Here is a 10,557-nt window from a genome sequence, read left to right on the forward strand (position 1 = left end):
TTTTGAGAGTGATTGAGAAGATGAGAAATGAGAAAAATGAACTTGGGTCCTCTTTATATAAAAATTTTAAAACTGCCCGTCGGGTATTGTACGGACACTTATACGGTCCGTATAACTTATACGATCCGTATAAGTGACCGTATAATACTTCCAGGTAGTGAACCTTCTCTGGACAGGTTATATGGAACCTTATATGGACTGTATATGTTATACGGACCGTATAAGTGGTCGTATAACTCACATTATTTCCGAAATTGTTCCCCTTGATTCGTTTGATCTCCAATCATTATGGAACCTTTTTAACACTTGTTTAATACTTCATAAACCATCTAAGGAGCCTTATAACTTCTTCTCAAGACATTACTAAATAATCCTTAACTCGATAGTTGCAAAATCCTCTCCAAACACGACTTATACTTTTCTTTCTCGACGAACTTAGTTTCACCGATTCATATAGCTTTAAAATCTTATCGTATACGTTTTGAAGCTTCCAAATACTCTCCTTAATATCATAAGAACTTCATGTTCACCTTAAGTCCACATTAGTCTATTTACAACACAACGACATGAAATTTCTGAGGTGTAACACTCTCCCCCCCTTAAGAACATTCGTCCTCGAATGTTAAGTTCTCGGGAATTCTGCAAAAATTTTGCCAAAGTTTTCCCTGTAATATGGCACTACCATCTTGTCACAGCAACCCAAAATAACATTGCCTCATAGGGTTACAACAACCATAACAAGAAAACATGGCCACACACGACTAAAAGCATTAAGAGAAAGTATTACCTACCTGGGAACAATGGCATGTCATCTGGGGGTGGAAATAAGTGCGGATATCTGGACTTCATATCTTCTTCTGCTGCCCAGGTCATTTGTTCTCTATTATTGTTCCTCCACAGAACCTTAACTGAAGCTGTGTCCTTAGTTCGAAGTTTCCGTACTTGCCTCTCTAGTATGGCAATGGTGTTTCTTCATAGGCCAATTTCTCAGTAATTTGAACATCGTCTATGGGCACGATTTTGGAAGGATCTCCAACACACTTGCGGAGCATCGATACGTGGAAAACTGGGTGAACTGATTCAAGCTCTTGAGGTAGGTCTAGTTCATAAGCCACTTGGCCCACCTTGCGCAGAATCTTATAAGGCCCAATATGTCGAGGACTAACCTTGCCCTTCTTACCGAATCTCATTACACCTTTCATCGGCGACACTTTTAGGAATACATAATCGTTAACTTGGAATTCCAGGTTTTGTCGATGATTGTCCGTAAAAGATTTTTGGCGACTCTGGGCTGTCAACAATCGGTCTCTAATAATCTTGAACTTTTCCACCGCTTGCTGAATGAATTCTGGACCTTTCAAACCACCCAATTGGCGATCTACACTACCTTACATATAGAGCCTCATATGGGGCCATCTGGATACTAGAATGATAACTATGATTATATACAAATTCGATAAATGGAAAATGTTCACCCCAATTAACTCCGAAATCTAAAACACATGCCCGCAACATATCTTACAAGGTCTGAATAGTGCGTTCAGCTTGTCCATCCGTCTGTGGGTGAAATGCTGCTGAGTCTCACTCGAGTTTCCAAACCTTCTTGAAAGGACTTCCAAAATTTAGCAGTAAATTGTGGTCCTCTATCTGTGATAATAGATACTGGAACACCATGAAGTCGCACTATCTCTTTAAGATACAATCTTGCATAATCTCCTGTTGAATATGTAGTTCTGACTGGAAGAAAATGAGCTAATTTCGTGAGTCTGTCAAAAATTACCCATATGGAGTCATACTTACGCCGAGAACGAGGCAAACCTACAATTAAATCCATATTGATCACCTCCCATTTCCAGGTTGGGATTTCCATAGCTTGCAACAATCCTCCTGGCTTTTGATGCTCAATTTTTACTTGCTGACAATTTGGACATTGAGCTACAAACTCTGCTATATCTTTCTTCATTCCATCCCACCAATACATTGACTTAAGGTCATGGTACATCTTTGTCGCTCCTGGATGGATAGAATACCGGGAGTAATGAGCTTCTTCCAGAATCTGACGACGTAGTTCTGCAACATCCGAGACACATAGCCTGCCTCGGTACCTGAGAACCCCATCGAAAAAAATCTCAAAGGGTGATTTTTCCTTCTGGGGAAGTGTATCTCTATAGTGACTTAGCTTGGAAACTTCATATTGGCATTTTTTCGCATCCATATCTAAGGAGGAAACAACTGGGTTGTGAATATCGACTCCTGCTTTGCCTGAATCCATTAAACAAACTCCTAGGCTAGCTAGCTGGTGGAGCTCACGAACTAATTCCTTCTTCTCCAATTTAATATTACATAAACTGCCCATGGATTTTCCACTAAGAGCATCGGCTATAACATTTGATTTCCCGGGATGGTATAAGATATTAACATCACAGTCTTTCAGTAGCTCTAACAATTGCCTCTTCCATAGATTCAACTCCTTTTGCTTGAAAATATATTGGAGACTCTTGTAATCTGTATAAATATCAACATGAACACCGTACAAATAATGTCTCCATATTTTCGGTGAATGAATAACTGCAGCCAATTTATGATCATGAGTCGGATAATTCTTCTCATGTTTTCGCAGCTGCCTGGAAGAATAAGCAATAACCCTACCGTGCTACATCAACACACAGCCCAACCCAACACCAGAGGCATCAAAATAAAAAACGTAGCCTTCCGATCCTTATGGAAGTGTCAGGACTGGGGCTGAAGCCAATCTGTCTTTCAATTCCTAGAAACTGCGCTCACAAGCATCGGTCCATTAAAATTTTACTGATTTCTGAGTTAGCTTCATCAATGGTGCTGAAATAGAAGAGAATCCTTCCACAAATCTTCTATAATAACCCGCTAATCCCAAAAAGCTACGGACCTCTGTGGGTGTTGTAGGCCTTGGCTAAGTCTTCACGGCTTCAATTTTCTGAGTATCAACCCGAATACCATTAGTTGAGATGATATGCCGCAGAAAAGTTACAAAATTCAACTAGAACTCACATTTTGAAAATTTGGCATATAATTCACGAGTCCAGAGAATTCCAAGGATAGTACGTAGATGATCTGCATGCTCCGTTTCTAACTGAGAATATACCAAAATGTCATCGATGAACACGATCACAAATAGATCTAGAAGAGGCCTGAACACATTATTCATCAAATTCATAAACACTTCTGGCGCGTTAGTCAACCCAAATGACATTACCCGAAATTCATAATGGCCATATCTGGTTCTAAAAGCCGTTTTCGGAATGTATTCTTCCTTGACTCTCACTTGGTGGTATCCTGACCCCAGGTCTATCTTGGAAAACCACTCAGTACCTTGTAGCTGATCAAACAAATCATCGATCCTCGGAAGTAGATACTTATTCTTTATCGACACCTTGTTCAACTACCTATAGTCAATGCATATTCGCAAAGAACCATCCTTCTTTCTTACAAACAAGACAGGTGCTCCCCATGGCGATGGACTGGGTCTAATGAATCCCTTGTCGAGCAAATCTTTCAGTTGTGCCCTTAGCTCCTTCAATTCTGCAGGAGCTAATCTATAAGGAGGAATAGATATCGGTTCGGTGTCCGGCAGCACATCAATAGTAAAATCAATCTCCCACTCCGGTGGAAGACCTGGAAGTTCATCTGGAAATGCGTCTAGAAACTCATTTACTACTGGGATAAACTGAATAGTTGGCGGCTTTGCTTCAATGTCATGAACTCAGACTAAGTAATAAATATAGCCTTTAGCAATCATCTTCCTTGCCTTAGGATAGGAAATAAACCTACCACTTGGAGATGCTGCGTTACCTTTCCATTCAAGAAGTGGTTTTCCCAGAAATTGGAGCCGAACTATTTTTTACTCTACAGTCCACATTAGCATAACAAGAAGCCAGCCAATCCATGCCCATAATCACATTAAAATCTAACATTTCTAGCTCAATCAAATCAACTGTATTTTGACAATCACATACCACAATCACGCAACTTCTATATACCTGTCTAGCTATTACCGGGTCACCAACAGGAGTAGACACCTCAAAAGGTTTAATTGACTCGGGTTTCACCCCAATACGATCAGCAATATACGACAAAGTAGAACCTGGATCAATCAATGCATAGACATCATGAGAGAATACTGATAGGATACCTGTGACAACATTAGAGGAGGACTGAAGATCCTGTCATCCGGCTACGGTGTAAATACGGGGCTGAGAGCTGCCTGAACTGGATGCTACCCCCCCCCCCCCCTTGCCACGACCTTCCCGGGCGGACGAAGCTCGAGGAGTCTGCCCTACGAGGCACATGGACAAAGAGGAACCGACTGCTGATCCTGTAGGCTGAGCCCCACCTCTACCACTCATCGAGGGACAATCACACGTTATGTGCCCAATCTAACCACAGGCATAACAAGCATCTGAGCCTTGGCGACATGAACCCGAATGCAATCTACTGCACTAGCTGCATCTTGGCAACGGTGGTCTCCTCTGACTGGGATCACCTCCAAACTGAGAACCCGAAACTCTCGACGTCTGAACCTGTCCTGAATGAATGGGACGGTCAAATCTCCTACTCGCAAATCGAGGATGTGCACTACTCGCGGACTGCCCCGAATATCTGGAGTACTGTTGCCTCTGGCCCCCTCTATACTCACTACTGGCACCAGCAGATCTAGCTCTCTTACTATGCCCTCTATCAATATCGAGCTCACCCCTTTGCGGCTGCTGCTGCTCTTCTAAATTTTAGGCGTAATCCTGAATTCGGGAGATGTCCATCCCTTCCTGAAGTGAAGCGGTCAGGCAATCTTTAATCAAATGTGGCCCTAAGCCACTCACAAATCGATGCACCCGGTCTCCCATATCGGCTACCATGGTCGGGGAATACTGGGCCAATGAATTAAAATAGAGACTATACTCCTGAGCACTCATATTTGCTTGTTTTAGATCCAAAAACCTGTCAGCTCGGGCCCGACGGACCTCGGATGGCAAATAATGGCGGTCGAAAGCATCTACGAATTCCTGCCAAACCGGGGGAGGTGCATTTTCTTCCTCGAAGATATTCAATTATTATACCATAGAACGGCTACATCCCACAGCCTATAAGATGCCAACTCCACTGACTCAGTATTGGAAGCATGTATTATTTTCACTATCCTCAGCATCTCATATATAAAGCCCTGCGGGTCTTCGTCCGGCTTTGACCCAAAAAATTCTGGAGGATTCAAACTCATAAAATCACGGGCTCTAGCACTAGCCGCTCTGTCACCTGGACCTGCACTCTGCCGTTGAGCTTGAGAAATAACTAGATTGGTCAATAACTGAATAGCCTCGGTCATCTGCTGGCCCGAAGCACCCGGTGGAGGAACTGGAGGCACTGGAGCTGGAGCTGAGGCCCCTTCATGCCCCTCTAATATAGGCGGAGTATGAGAAGTCCGAGATGGAGCCTCATTGTGGGACTCACCCTCTTCTATATTTACCGGGGACTCCTGTTCATTCCGCCTTCCTATCACAGTCATGCCCTTCTGGGCGGCTGTTGCTTTTCTCCTTACCGGCATCGCTGAAATCATAACGCATAATTAGGGAAAAAGGAAACCTTATAACACAGCTCTATCGCACGATCTATGAAGAAGAAAGACGGTCATTATTCCTAAATGCCCCGCAGCCGCTTGTTTATAAGTGTGGCACGCTTCATAACCATAAACAAGACTCCACTAGATACGGCTTGTAGACACACCCTAGGACGGAACTGCGCTGATACCACTTTTGTCACGACCCAACTAGTGGACCATGACGGGTACCCGGAGCTGGCTACTGATCACCACTCATTGTGCTATCTACCATACTCAAACTGGGCATATCATTTTCAACACGAAACCTATCATAAAACGATCTTCAAATATCTCCCAAAACATGTGTGTACATACATAGGCCCATAAGGCGGCCAAAAAAAAATGATGTACATAATATGCAATGAAGAAGTCACCTAGCATCTACAACCCACACATAAGTATCTACGAGCCTCTAACTGGAGTACTGAGATCATGAGGACGGGAAAGGACCCCGCCATGCCCCAAATATGTACACAAAAGAATATACCGATAGGTTGTACCTCCGGAATAGCGGGGTGCTTCTGCAAATCTGCTGAGTAAGCTCCTAGGTGTCTGTGCCGTCTCCCTGCCTACCTGTGGGCATGAACACAGCGTCCATAATAGAATGGACGTCAGTACGAACAATGTACTGAGTATGTAGGGCATGCATATCAGCACAATATAGAAATGAGAGAACACAAAGTGAAGGGATAACCTGTAACTGATTGCCTCTTAAGGCGGAATCATGCATGCTACTTTTAATAGTAAACATCGTTATATCATGTATACATATATAAACTGCCCGATCATCTCAGTACGGTGTGATCATCATTAGCCCACGTCCGGGCCTCTCGTGTCCAGGCTTCCGGCGTCCGAGGTAAACATCTCAAGCCATTGACTAGTGGTGTCTGCCCGGCCATATAGGCATGGTGTAATCATCATCATAGCTTCCCATTACGCCCATCATAGTGGTGACTTCCCGGCCAACTAGGCACGGTGTAATCTTACATATACATAATATGAAGCATGCATGAGAGCTCAAGTAAAACTATAACTCTATCGATGTGACTTAAGGTCGGGAACGTCCGATTCTATTATGGATCAAACATCATCGCTAGGTCTCACCTTGAAGGAACCAATATCATGAGGTGAGACAATAATAAGAAATAACATCGATGAGATCATGAAATAAGATTGTTAACTCATCATAGCACTATCATCATCATAGGACATGTCTTCTTTCTAGCTCATAAGGAACTCTTAATAATCTTAGACTTTCAACCTTGGAAAGTAAGAAGGTCATGGAAAAATAAGAAAGGAAATCGTAGTAGAAGATTCATGCCTTTTGAAGATAAGGGACTAGCCTTACGTACCTTTACGTCTCCTTAACGACTAAGCGTTCTCCTTCCACGCTCACAACTCTACATTCAAGAGAATTCGTACTACATTAGATCATAAGAAACATGCTTAAGTCTAAGCTAAGGCGACTAAGAGCAAACGGAAATTGGGCAGCGTTTCCTTTGTTTCAACAACTTTATTCATATACTAAACAACTCCCAAACATCAATTACAACGCCCATAATATCATAGTCAATAAAATTCTTCAAGTTAAACATTATTCAATCCTCACAATCCCTTTTCAAAATCATCCACAACCATAGCTACAACACAACACCATGTTCATTCTCATATAATACTTCCTCAGAATTATTAGTAGCATTCACAACAATATTATACTCATCTCATTCTATGAATCATGACTCAAATTAACTTACTACTCCAAATACCACTATTTCTATATTTGAGCTCATATTCTACTTTCTTCTTTAATCCAAGACTTTCAACCACTCAATACTTTTAATAACATGAAATAGATGTAAAACTCACCTTTGATTATGTAGGAATGATCTTTGGATGAAGATACCCCTCTTGAGAAAACCCCAACTTCAATTCCAAAGGAAACCTTGATTTCTTTTAACCCTAGTGAGCCTCTTCCCACTTGATTCTCTTGATTCTTGATAATTAATCTTTGATTTCTCTTGGATATGTTAATATGGTGTATGGAATATTCTAGAGGTTTTCAGAGTGATGCAGAAGATGAGAAATGAGAAAAATGAACTTAGGTCCTCTTTATATAAAAATTTAAAAGTTGCCCGTCGGGTTTTATACGGACACTTATACGGTCCGTATAAGTGACCGCATAATACTTCTAGGGAGTGACCCTTCTCTGGATAGGTTATACGGACTGTATAAGTGGTCGTATAACTCACATTTTTTTTCGAAACTGTTCCCGTTGATTCGTTTGATCTCCAATCCTTATGGAACCTTCTTAAAACTTGTTTAATATTTCATCAACCATCTAAGGAGCCTTATAACTTCTCCTCAAGACATTACTAAATAATCCTTAACTCGATTGTTGCAAAAGCCTCTCCAAACCCGACTTATACTTTACTTTCTCGACGAACTTAGTTTCAACGATTCATATAACTTTAAAATCTTATCGTATACATTTTGAAGCTGCCACAAACTCTCCTTAATATCATAAGAACTTTATGTTCACGTTAAGTTCGCATTAATCTATTTACAGCACAACGACATGAAATATCCGAGGTGTAACAGTATTGATGTCTAGAACTTGCCCTGTATGTCTACGAAGTAAATCTATGTGTGTCACGTTAGGAGATGATATATGCACTTCTTTGGGAGCCATGACTTTTGACCATTCATTTTCCTACCCATATGTGATATCCTTCGTTAACCCCTTTGAGCCTTTAGCCTGTTTTCTTTTGTAACCACATCAGTAGCCATTCCCTTTTGTTGGTATAACTGGTAATATTTGATCCCGAACTCCTAAACCACTTTAGAAATTTAGCGCTTCAAAGTAAATGGGAAATAGATGTAAAGGAAAGTAAGGGTGGAAACTAGAAAAATAAGGTGGAGGGTACAATTGGTGAATATAGTAGTGTATGTTGTCAGAAGGGAGCGGAAAAAGAAAGAAAAATAATATTTTGTGTTCTCCTTGAAAAAAAAAATATGCTCCTTGCTAATGGCGTATGCAGAAAATAAAGAGAGTGCTTAATTTAAAAGGTGCATAAGGTGATGTGAAAAAGAAATGGTTGAATTAATAAAACAAGAGGAAGCGCATCAGAATGATAAACTGTATGTCTTCAATTGCTTAGGGAGGTTAATCATTATTTACCCAAATAATTCCTACTCGTCTCTTAGCCGACATTTCATCCATGAAAGTCCTGCTTGATCCTATGCTTTATATGCTTTTGCTAATAGAGTATGACATTAAGGTCAAGTCTATGGTACGTTGAATGATAATTTTCTTGTGAGAGTTAGCATAAATCTTTATATTCATCGCCCCTATTGTGTGCTGATTAAAAATGTTACATCCCGTGTTTTCATGAGTTGGAAAGCCCACAAGTGAAAAGACATAAGTAGGGGAAAATGAGGTACCCCAAGCTTATAGGTAGTTAGGATGAAGTCCCGCAATTATTTAAGACTCGAAAGTGGAACGACGGTGATTGGAAATAATTTTTTGTGTGTACCAAAAGGGGCTATGGACTAGTGCTATGTCACATAATCATGACAATGAGTATATGAAGTGTGTTAAAATGATTTATTATTTAAGTAAATCATGATCAAGAAATTAATTATGTGACTAATTGGTTAAACATTGGAATAAAGTGGGAGAATAAGGAGTTGATTATGGTATTAATTGAATTAAACGGAGAAGTTTCATTTTTTGGACATCCACGTGGGACATAGGTACAGCATGTTAGTGAGTAATATACATTTATATAGGTGGTGTCGTACATGAATTAAAAGCAATTAGGAGGTGGACTTAATAGTTCCACGTGTAATGGGGAAAAAGGGGTGCAACTAGAGCACTTATATGTTTGCTTTGACAATCCATTTAAAGGAAAGAAACAAAAGGGTACCGCACCTATAGCAAGCAAGAGACGTATATAGTTTCCTTCTGAACCGAACAGTAACTCCCAATTTTGATGAAGCGCGGTATATTTTTTTCAAGAATAATAATTGGATTTTGCTCACTACTTCGATCTCGTTGTTCCGTTTAATCGCGTTGTTGAATTCGGGCTTTTTTTTGAAGGAAAGTAAGGTTGAAGAAGATCATTTCTTGGCATATAATGTAAGAACTATTCTCTTCTAGGTATATTTAAATTCATCCGGTCATAGCTAAATTGTGAGATGGGAACTACAAAACTAATTGCGGGAAATCGGATAAGTTATTGTTGCTGTGTGGGCTGATTTGAGGTATGTTTTTAGGTTGTGTTGTGGCTGGAAATTGTTGGAGTAACTTAAGTATATTGTTGTTGTTGTCATTGATATGTAGTTTGAAGGAAAGAAAAAATGAAGAAGTGTGTTTGGTAATCGTATTCAAGCTTGTCGCTCGTTATAAAGTATTATGAAGTTGTTATGAATATATATATATTGTGTTGCTGAGATTTACCTGTTGTTGTGTTGTTGTGATGATATGTAGAATTGGGACGTACTAGTGATATAAGGGAGATGCTGCCCTGTTCATTTTAGAGTCATAGTTATCAATTGATATATGCGATATACGGAAGCCCTCTAAATTCATGTACATATTCCTAGGGTTATATGTTTGGCATACTAATTGTGGAAAGTTCGTGATTAAGTTGAGTTTCTTGGATGATGTAAGGTACGTTAAGGCTATCCTTTCTTTCATTTTGGCATGACCCTCATGATATGAACGAATGAACGAATAGTTTCCCTATTACTCTACTCTTAGCGACATTAGGAGTACTTTAGTCGTTGATGTTCCTGTACCCCTTTTATGATTATTCCTTCTGTCCAGGGGTCTTGAGGTTACATATATTGAACATATTAGCTCAAAAGATGTTTATCGGAGGCAGTACGACTCTATGTCACTCCGAGAGTTCTATTTATTCATCTTACCT

Source organism: Lycium ferocissimum, chromosome 12 (assembly GCF_029784015.1).
Source record: "Lycium ferocissimum isolate CSIRO_LF1 chromosome 12, AGI_CSIRO_Lferr_CH_V1, whole genome shotgun sequence".
NCBI classification, from domain to species: Eukaryota; Viridiplantae; Streptophyta; class Magnoliopsida; order Solanales; family Solanaceae; genus Lycium; species Lycium ferocissimum.